Source organism: Bombus fervidus, chromosome 4 (assembly GCF_041682495.2).
Source record: "Bombus fervidus isolate BK054 chromosome 4, iyBomFerv1, whole genome shotgun sequence".
NCBI lineage: Eukaryota > Metazoa > Arthropoda > Insecta > Hymenoptera > Apidae > Bombus > Bombus fervidus.
Genome location: NC_091520.1, coordinates 13,047,706 through 13,058,826, shown reverse-complemented (window position 1 = coordinate 13,058,826; position 11,121 = coordinate 13,047,706). Strand labels below are relative to the sequence as shown.

At 45.2% G+C, this 11,121-nt stretch overlaps 1 protein-coding gene across 5 annotated transcripts in view; it reads right to left on the bottom strand.

The window, feature by feature from the left end:
* The window catches only part of Vn (membrane-bound neuregulin protein vein), a 199,964-nt gene extending 198,989 nt beyond the window's left edge, over positions 1 to 975 (bottom strand). For 2 of the 5 annotated variants that reach the window (XR_011799770.1, XR_011799771.1), the window contains exon 1: positions 1 to 973. This exon is cut by the window's left edge and continues 3,973 nt beyond it. The gene's annotated coding sequence lies outside the window, so the exon portion shown is untranslated. The other 3 variants (XM_072002845.1, XM_072002846.1, XM_072002847.1) reach the window with 2 other exon arrangements.
* Positions 976 to 11,121: the final 10,146 nt, after the last annotated feature.

The following is an 11,121-nucleotide window of genomic DNA, read 5'->3' as shown; positions in this document are numbered from 1 at the left end:
TACGCTTTTTGTGGAGGTTTCACTTTGCTCGGTGCGCTAAGGCGACATGGTTCAGCGCACAATAAGCGCCTTTCTCCGTCTCTCTCTGTCCTCTACCTCGACGTTAGATTGTCCTTCGTTCAGACATTTATAAGTACAATCTAGTGGACGACGTTGTTACTTTTTATCCTTCCCTTCTTTTTTTTTATGCTTATTTATGTGCCGAGAAAATCTCGTTCGCAGCCATGAAATGCACATCAGGTTCTCTCGTTAGTAGTATCATTTTTATTTCGATTTCTCTCGATACTGTTTTCCTTTACACCGACAAAATGTGATTTCAAGCGTGCTTCGTGTTTCTATACAATGACGTACGATACTTCGATTTTTAACGCGTGAATATACGCGAGACGTTGCATCGTTGTGATTATTGTTATTGCGCAATTAACGTCGACGGTTCTCGTAATTTCTGGTAAACATTGATATTTTAACCCGTAATACGAGTTAAATCGGCCCATACGCGTACACGGTAACAATGTTTTCAAAATAGATAGAACTTTGTTTTCACTCGGGCAGTATTCGCGTTTCGGCGGACGTCGTTTACCTTAGATCGCAACGTTTCCGATGAGATATACGCTGGCTGGGATTTCTCCGATGTTATTTGCTACGAATAGTTTCAAATTAGAACGCAAATTAATATCGTACTTCAATATTTACTTGCTCTTGGAAGACAGGTCGAACAATCGAATACGTTTGGGCATAATGACGAAGCACTTATTAAAATCAACACCGGCTACAACGGCACAGGCCCAGAGTGCAATCAGGTTGCTCCTATAAAACGTTAAACTGTTACGAATCACAGACTGCGTTCAGAGCCATTATCCGAGTCTCGAGGACATTTCGCTTTCTTCGTGTCTCGTCCCCTCCAGCCTGCCCGTTCCGGCGCTCTTTTACGCTCGGTGTTCGACGGGTCGTTCCTCCTCTTCTTCCACGCTCGCGCCTTTCAGCGTCATCGGGCCACCGAAAATAAAGTCTTCCTTCGTTTCCCTGCCGTTCCTTCTTGCGCCCCCTCGTTCCCTCCGCATCGCGCCGTGCTTCCGACTCGAATATACGAACGCACCAGTAGTCCCGGAGAGGTTTTTAAAAGAGAGAGGGAGCACCAACGACGTTCAAGAGGAACTCTCCTCGAGAGCTGCCAATCAAACGACCCGCCAAGAGAGTCGGCCTCTTAAACGGGTAGTTTTTCACACTCGTTCCGTGACAGATTAATTCCGAGTTAAATAGCGACACTTAAGCGTGCCGCGTCATAATTAACGTTTTCATTTCGTTCTCCACTACGCTGCCATTTACGCGGAACCTCCCGCGGTGTTGTTTCTTTCTTTACCGCGCGAGCCATCGTAATTTTGCATTTTCAACCGTTCCGCATCCTATCGTCCTACCGTTTCGGCCGTATCATTTCCGAGTGCTTAAATAATAAATAGAAACTGTTGGCGATCGGCTGTATTCCGCATATCCGAACGTTAAATAACCGCGTGTTCGAATTCGGCTGATTAATCGGCGCCGTTTCGCTCTGTAGTCGAATATTTACGGCGCGTTCATCAGGATAATGCATCAGTGACACGATGGTCCTTCATTATCTCTCGCTGATGGGATCGAAACATTCTGCACGGCGTTTTATTTTCGTTCAAATGGCCGGAAATGATATCCTGCAAATAAATTCCGCGTATCCAGTATCCTTAAATGAATTTCCTTCCTACTCTGGTATCTCGGCCGTCCTCTTTTAATCTGCACGACAATGCATAAATCACAGCATGGATTTCCCCAACGAAACCACGGTCGTATTCCGATGGCACGATTTTTCAAGCGGAATACTCGTTCTTGCAGCGATGTCGCGAATTGATTCTTCCGATTTTTTCGCTTATCACATGGTCATCCGGTGATTACCAGAATGTTCCTGAACACGAGTGGAATGGGGTCTAAAATGTGTTTGATGTCGACACGCAGTTACGTGTTTGGAAGGGGGTTAGATCGTTGGAATGCGTGGTATTCGTTTAACGATCGGTAAACGATCGATCGCCGAGCAAGAAGTGGGAGGAAAATACGGAATGAGACACATTATACGATATAGCGTTACACGTCGACTATCTCGCGCGCATAAACTGAACCCGAGGCATTTTGTTGCACGAACGACTTAGCTCGTTCTCACGACACTCCTCTAATTCGATTAATATATCCACCCTCCATCTCTAAGAGACGAACCGTTTGACTTACGTTGCGCGCGCTTAATTTATGCACGGGGGATGTTTGACAAAAGTACCGGAGAATAAATTATTTGCCAGACGATGGAAATATCGTCTCCAACTGGGAGAAAGCTTTCGGGGAACTGATCTCGGAGAATCGATGTGCCTTGAAAATATTTTGAAAAGTGAGAACGACATGGGAAATACCCGTGTGCTTTTCACTGACTTACTTTAAAAGTCCCTAGATCGAACTACGTGTATAAGTACGTGGTGCACATATCATTGCGTCGTTTTGTTCCTGGTTCCTGAAACCGCTTCGCGAATACACGAGCCTTCCCGTTCATAGTCGGAAAGAAAATAACCCAGTGTCGCGTATGCATCCGTAATATCTTTATCGAACTGGAATGATGAGATGCCCTGCGGAACAGGGGAAAAGCAAATATTTATCGGCGAACCGGTAAAATTTCCTGAGATTCAATTGGCTGGCGTTTTACGTGCTTATATCGAAAAATTTCGGAGCAGCGACATAGAAAAGTAGGTACCTACACTATAGAAAAGTTCGTAGCAGAAAGAAATAAAACAAATCCTGGTTTGAACAGAATTGGAAATACACAGTAGAAAAATACTTCCTAAATATCGAAACAATTTTGCTGAATGTAAACTACAACCGGTTCCGGTAGGGGAGTACTGTGATTCAACGCGCAAGATAAAACCTCGCGTCGAACGAGAATCAATTGGTCACCGTGAGAAATCAAGATCGTGAACTCTCGATCGTTCGCCGGTGATCGAGAATGTGGTACGCAGTTTGTTCGACAAACTGGTGTCGAGATCGACAAATAACCCTTCTGAAACTGTTGACGCGATAAGGTTAAGAGGGGAAAAAGAAACGTTTTCAGTGAAACGTAAAAAATTAAACCAGTCGAATACCGAGTATTACGGAAAAATTGAAAAATTCTTCAACGTAAATGCACGGAATTCGGATGATTACACCGAAGGGAGTGAAACTATCAGATGATAAATGTAGCTACAATGTGTTATCTTATACAAATTTAAAGACAACAAGTTACGACCCCGAGTACTATAATTTAATATTGAAATGTGTTCGACCTTGGTGTCCATGGATGTTCTGGGCCATTTTTTCTTTTTTTTTTTTTTTTTTCATCGATCACATCTTGCGCTTTCCGTAGTCAGCAGGGCATACATATTGCTAATTGCACAGTACTGCAACAAGAATCCTGACATTTCCAAAATCACGGTGATTCTCGGCTTCTTGGTATCTTTATTGCTTCAGTGCCTATTACAGAAATTACAGCTGGGAGAGGTACAATTACTGAGATATATAATATACCGAGCGAATCTCCGAAGAAGTTGCAAAATACGTTTCTACGCGATAAAGTGCTTTCTAGGAGAAAACGTACGATCGACTAGCGACAAGAGAGGAAAGTAAAGGAGGAAGCGAGTTTTTAGTAACTAGCAAGAACAGCTCGCCAACAGATTATCGACAAACACTTTCGATATTGGCAAATTGCTCTTACTGGGCATCCGTTGGCACTCTCTCTTCCTCCTTCCCTCTCCCTTTAGGTTGATCTCTGTGTAGGTTCGCCTGGTGAGCTTGCTGCCAGTCGAGAACCATGTCGTTCGCCCACAGGAGAAGTTAAATCGAATCCGCTAACTGCAGCCTAAGAACAAACCGGAAGGGACGAGAAGAGAGAGGGTGGACGGTCTCGATACGCGGCTAACTTTCGTGGAAGTTTGATGCTTCGTAAATCAATGGCCATTCGTCGGGCCACGTTAAATTATTCTCGGCTCGGCGCACCTTCCCTTCGATAGAAGATTCTATGGATTTTAACGTGGGGAGCTTATCTATCAACCGAGAGTGATTACTTCAAACCAAGACGATTTTCGAGTCGAAGAGGTGGAATTTTAGAACAACGATCGAAAAACTTTTAATCGAAACTTCCTAATTAGATTTATTCGAAAAAGATTCAAAGAATATTCGCTCGTAATGCTTCGTATTATCTACTATTTGTAGCTAGTAATACTTCAGGGTTACATAAAGCACAAGCGTGTTACATTTGTTATCGCGCCTCTAGCTACTTCCATTTTTTCTTCCTTCCTTCCTCTTATTCTGTGTTTTCTTTTCTTGTTTGCTTCTTTTTTTTTTATAATAAAATTCAACGAGCTTGCAGTCGATTCGCCTGAGCAAGTTTGCACGGCGGATAAAGTTACGCTGCATAAATGTAACTTTGCAAATGAGCCACGCGCGGAACAATGGGAAGAGAGCGTGTCTCTTCTGGAAAACTCCCGTCTCAGAAAAAATGTCCTGGAACGAGATACCAAGACACGGCCGACGACCCTACCAACCATCTTCTTTCCTGTTACGTAAAAAAGTCGAGAGGAAAAGAAGAGTGGAAGTTTGTCGCAAGATTATCGTAACCGGTATCACCGGCGGAACGACGAAAAAATGAAGAAGGTGAATTTCTAGGGACGCGAACATTGGGTGACAAGATAGCAGACATTGAATACTTTGCTCCGAGTCTTAAGCGTCATTAATAATTCCAACGGATGATGCTTGAAAACTTTCGATCGTTATTTCCTTCCAAAGAAGCGCCTATCAGCAACCACGAAACTATAATAACTCAACGGCATAGATTGGAAATATATTTGCATATGGCGGGCTCTTAATCATTAAATACGTGGCATTCGTTGACCGTATTTTTCCAGGAAGCTGGTAGAATTTACAGAACGTGAATTCTCGTTTTCCAGTTCTTGCCGAAAATACCATCGAATGAATGAAGCACGATTTCAAGGTGCACGGTAAGGCTGAAAGCCCCGTAAATACGGTTTTTCACGTCGTTTTCGGGTGCAGGAAATTTGCCGAAAGGGCAGAAACAGGATGGGCAAAAGGGCCAGAGACGAAGGTAGATCGAGAGAAAGATAGAGACGCAATAGGTGGTTCATTCAGCGTGCTGACCCCAACAGTCGAGGGTAAAAGCGACAGTTTAAGCCCATTAGGATATTTATGGATTGGCCTTCCACGCTAGCGAAATGGGGGTGAGTAGTTATAGGAGGGCGCATACGAGGGGTTGGCTATTCAGAGGTCTGACGGCACGCGACTATCCAACGATTCCTTTCGCTCCGACGTCTTTCTCGCCAACCGACATCAGCACGAACACCTTTCGGGGGTGGTGCATCTTTACTCCACTCGGTCGAACGGTGAAAAACGAGTCGGTGATTTATGAAACGCTGTTGGACGAAGGAATCTCTTTAATGGGATGTCTAAACGTCTCAATTTCGACGCTTAATACGCGTTCTAGTCGACTCGTACAATCTTCATTTTACTTTCGAAGTTGATACGAACGTGTTCGTGTCGTGATTCGATCGTACTTGGACCAATCCATGTTATTTTCCATTTATCACCGGGCAAATTTTGCTGCCAACGCATTAGCTATTCGTCGGTTTCATTTTAGCATCAGCAAACTAACCGCGTACTCTTTCTCTCTTCCAGTATTCTTTCTCGGAAGCGTTGCGAATGCGTAAAAAATCTGGTTAATTAGTATTAGCGCGAAGAGTTTAATTAATTCCGGGGTTAGTCGAATGGGGACTACACGACAGTCTGAGGTCGAACAGCACGTACGAGCATCAGTCGTTAGATCGCATTAACGTGCACGAGTATTTTCCAGTTGGGCACGAACGAGATCTCGCATTCTGCAGACGCGCTCCTTTCTTCCTCTTTAATAAGAGCCGCCTGTGTACACTGTACACGCTTGTATTTCGACTTCCGGCTGGCCGGAGTCCCCCGGTGCCTAACAGAGATGCATTGTGTGCAACGAAGCACCTGGCACGCGCCAGCTCCTGTCTTTATGTAGCCGCCCACTCTCTCTTTCTCTCGTCCTCTCTCTTCTTTCCTCCCTGCTCTCCGGCGTGCACCACCTTCGCTCCATCGTTGGAGCTGTTTCGCTCGTACTCACGTACCGTTCCCCCGTCCTACCACCCACACGTGCGCGCGAGTCGTTATCCTGTGGATATCCTCCGGACGTCTGCCTTCTCCATTCGAGTTCCTAACAAGATTTTCATCTCAGATATCTCGAACTCGGTTAACCGCGCATGGACTATTAGCGATAAAACTTGTTCGGTAAGTTCGTAATTCAGCTCTGCTCAGGAGGAATAAATGTATCTTAATAAATACGATCAAACAAATTTCGTTTTCCTATGGCCAGATAGAATGCACCCATCTGCGGGCAAATATCCTTCGTGCAACGTATATCTCGACTCGTTATCTTTATTTCAGCGGTACCGCGCGTCATGATGAAGTCGTCGTGTCGATCAAGATTGCGACGCATGCAAACGACGAATAACTGAAAGAACCTCCCTCCATTCGAATACCATTCTTGGGCGTTAAAAATTGCCCAACAATTTTCCATGCGAAATCATGGAATCGCTTAGGAGAATCATTTATTTCGTTTTCGGCGGCACGATGCGTCGGCTAATTATATGTCCCGTTAAGGAACGATCCCTCGGTAAATAAACCGATCGCCGTAAAGTAGTCTCAAACTACCCTCATATAACTCGAAGGGTCGATCAGGTCGGGGGACGTCCCGACATACGATCGCAGTCGCTTGGCACGCGTCTACGGTGCCTGTCAAAATATGCGTCGAATCGTTCGAACCCCTCTCTTCCGTGACTACTCGTCATCCTCGACCCTTCGAAGGCCAAAAGGCACGTACGTGCCTCCACCCACTCAGCGTCCCTTCACGCGTCTGTCGTCGATTTCCTCCCAAAAAGCCTCCGTTTTAGGAGTCGCTCGTACACAAGCAACCACGCATATACAAACGTTCACTCAGTCGAAGCTTTGATTTTTCATCGAAGAAACATACACCCCTATAGGTTCTCGTGTTTCCTCTTGCTCCGGGGGTCGTGAAGAAAGGTCGTGGGGGTCTTCTCTATTAATCTTGTGGACATTCTCAGTTTCTGTGAGACAAACACGTCCGATTGATTTACTATCGAAATATGCGAACGTTCGTCACTTGACACCGATAATTGTTATCATCGATTTTTAGCGCGCTCCCCTTCGAGATAATCGTATTATGTATTTCTCATTGATTCGTCGGAAATTGTTCTTGCTTCTTAGAACCCGTATCAATAGTCTAGGCTAAAAGAAATTAAATCGATCTGCGGAACGTTGTTTCCGCCGACCTTTCAGACTTCTTGAAATATCAGTCGCGCGTTCTAATAAATCGTATCTGAGAATCAGCGTGTCTCCGGCCACGCGTAAGCGTTCGATTAAGCGACAGGAATACAAACGGGATACTCCTCGTTTCACAATCTATTGACATTCGATAGTTAAAACGAGTACTTGAACACTATTATTCGTTCTCGGAAATATCGACTCCGTGGAACGACGAGCTCAAACATTTTCTAGAAATAGACGCGTTCGAGGAGAACGATAAGATAAGTTCGCGAAATGGAATCTTATCTAGGCGCCTGGTCTATCTTCGTTTTCTTTTTCGCGTAGAAAGCATCGGCGTTTTTTAAAAGGGGTAAGAACGATAGGCGAGAAACGTTGCCTGCCTCTTATCGCTCGTCATCGTAATTAACGCGTACCGTCACGCAGCCGATAAAAATCGTTCTAGCCGCTCGTGACTCACTACGTCGTTTGCTTCCTTATGGCGACGCCATGTCACCGGAAGCTCTTAACTTTTCCGGAAATTAATAACGTTTTAATCGATTCTTTAAACGTCGTCGCGTTAATAGAAGTGGAAAAACGCCGGCTACAAAAAATTTCGTCTGATCGCAATCTTGCAAAGTTTGAGAAACTCGTAAGCCGAGGCTATATATTATCAAACTCGATTAATTGTTTTCCACGCGATATCGAGAATTAAACGCTTAATCGAAACGTTGATAAATCACGTCGATCGTGTTTTCCACGTACCAGAGGAAGACGAAACACTCGTCGTCCTGCTTCGCCACGTGTTATTCCGTTCTTTCTTTTTTTTTTCTTTTTTTCTTTTTTCTACGCCGCCTTAACAGAAAACCTTGCATTCGAAAGATAATATCCGTTTTCGATTTCGTTTCTTTCATCATAAATCTTACAAGAAGAAACAGATAATCGATATTGCGGCGGCGATAAACAGCCGCAGTGGTCTTATCGCGGTCTCTACGGAAACCTGTGAAGATAGGTCAGTGACTAGCCAAAGGAATTTACCAAGAAAAGAATTATTGAGAACACAAGCTACGCAGGATAAAGAGAAATGGATGGTGATTTCTTTTTCTCGGAATAAAACCGGGCCATCGTAACTCGGTCGAATGACAGAGAGGGGGTTGAAAGTGTCGTATATACTGATAAACGTATGCCATTTAAAGGAATTTATCGTACCCTCTCGTCGTTGTTCTACGCCCCGTGAAAGTCCTCTTTATCTATCTCATGAAAATGTGTAGAAAGATCACTTTTACCGTGAAGCGGCAACTTTGCGTATAGAATCGACGTACTCGCCAAGCGATTCATTATCATTTACTGAAATTATACGATACAGCTAATTACACGATATAGTTATCGACCTATCGACGTTTTTATATCATCAGAGATCGACGGATATCTCTGAAACAGAAACATGCACGAGAAGAACCGAGGAAATCGCCAATGTATTTGCATTAATAGGCAGGTTAATATTGATGCGCGTACTAATCCTATACCGATGCTGCGAGATATCAATATTGATAATAGCGTGCGAATCTTTGGCGGTGCTCGGCCATCCGTAGTCTATATGTATCCGCAACGAATCAATGGTCGTGCCATCGAATTTGTACCGTAGCAGCCGCGACTCTATCATTACTGGTCAGCCAGCCCCTGAATTCGCGCTCTTTCACCCTTTAATAGCCGACAATAATACACATCCACGTTAATAGGGAAATAGACTCTATAGCGGCTGATCAAATGGTAATCTTGATTGCTTTGTGAGTTTTACCAACATACTGGTCGAAAGCATCGCCTTCTTTTTTTATTCAACTTCAAAAAATCTTCTATCTGGACGAGTCGCTGGCAACCAGTTACCGGCGAAGACTTCCACGTAGCGATTGTAAAACTCGATTTCCCTGTGTCTCGTGTTCAGTCTCGAATAAACACTTTTTTAAACAGACACTCGCGTGCCATGCAGCAATGTCGCGATCGGTCATTAGCGATAACGAATATTATGCTTCTCTATCGTTTATTTCCCGTGGTCGTTGTTGCCCAGCTGTCAAAAGGGTTTGATCTTGCCCGATAACGTCGCGACATGGAGGAATCCTTCGTGTGACCGGTTAATTCACTGAATGATAATAATAATTTGCACGCGGGTATAGAGCGCGAAGAGAAATGATACGAGGTTTGCGGACGAAGGAAATGATTACTTACACGAACAAATGATAGGATTGCACTTTCCAAACGACGAGAAATCCATTAACGCACGGTTGCCTGAAAGCCAGAGAGATAATTCCATCGATAATTGAAATGAAAAAAGTACAATTTTCAAGTCAGATTAACCTTTAATTGATTCCGTGCTACAGCATTTCTACCCTCTCAAAGATAATACCTCCATTTGTTTATTTATGTTTTTAACGTTTTAACAACTTTTAATATTGCATCGCAACGAGTCAGCATAGGGCGGATGAACGAACAAAGTGCATTTGCTTCGTCCCAAATACGTTTTGCGTGAATGCTGGGCGTAGTTTTGCAAAAACGCGCTGTCTATGGAGGGATATACAACTCCGAAACTCTTCGCAATCAAGAAATAAATTCGCGAGAGCCTGGCGTGCGGAGCAGGATGCGCGGAGTAGGGCGTGCAGAGCAGCCGTGTCTTTGCTCCAGTTCTTGCTTTATGGTCGTTCGGTTTCGGTGGTGCAACGGTTCCCCGTTCTTTTGCGACGCGGCGGTGATTTGTCACGTGGTGGGTGGCGAACGATTACGTTGCATTTGCAATTTCACGCGGCACTCCTCTCGCCTCGCCGTTTCTTCTGATCTCTTTCCTTGCGCTCGCGCGATCCACCGAATACCACTTTGTTCGTCTTCGGCCCGCAGGCTCCGCGTCGTCCTCTCTCCCTGTTTCCGAAAACGCACCACGATCTACGGAATTCAAGAAGTTTTGGGGAACGGGGGCAGACGGTGGCCAAATTACTCGGGCCGCAGATGATTGTCTCCGTTTCGTTCCGACGCCTCGGCACCACCCTGAATGTGCCAGCTAAATGAGAGCGTGACAAAAACACCTGGAGAAACCGTTCGTTCTATTAAACTCCCGCTCTAAGTTTGCCCGCAGCGCTAAGTAGCGACTGCCGCCAACTTGTGACAGACGTTACGCCGTAATCGTCGGTTTCTCCTCGATACCAATCGGATCTCGAGGCTCAACGATTTTCTAAATTCCCAGAGAAATCGGACAACGCTCCCTTGGGCGGAGGCGCGGCCAAATCTCGCAGATTGGAATACTGTAAATTCGACGTGCGCGCCGCAGTAATTTACACGAGCGCATTCGTTTCGCGCGATTTTCTCTTACCAGATGATAACGGTTGTAGTATCCTCTTACACGGCCGGGCCATGCGCTAATGGAGAGAATTAGCAGGGCAACGCGTTCGCGCGCAACGATGAATCGGGAAAGAGCCCGCTGTGGCGATGACCAAATTACTCGCGGCGCAGATGATCGTCTCTGTTTCGATTCGTTGCTCTTCTCGTCGAGAGAACTGCGCTCCAGATAATCTGTCAGGACCGCAGAATCCGGCCGTGGCCCTGCCTGGGAACGAAGCGGTGCGAACCAGACGAACCGAGGGTCATCGACCAGAACAGAATGGCCCTCGTTTTTGCGGTCCGCGTAATGTCGTGCTCGTAGACGAACCGCGGATTAGCAGGATCGTCCGTTCGATCAAAGAACCTGCTGGTAAA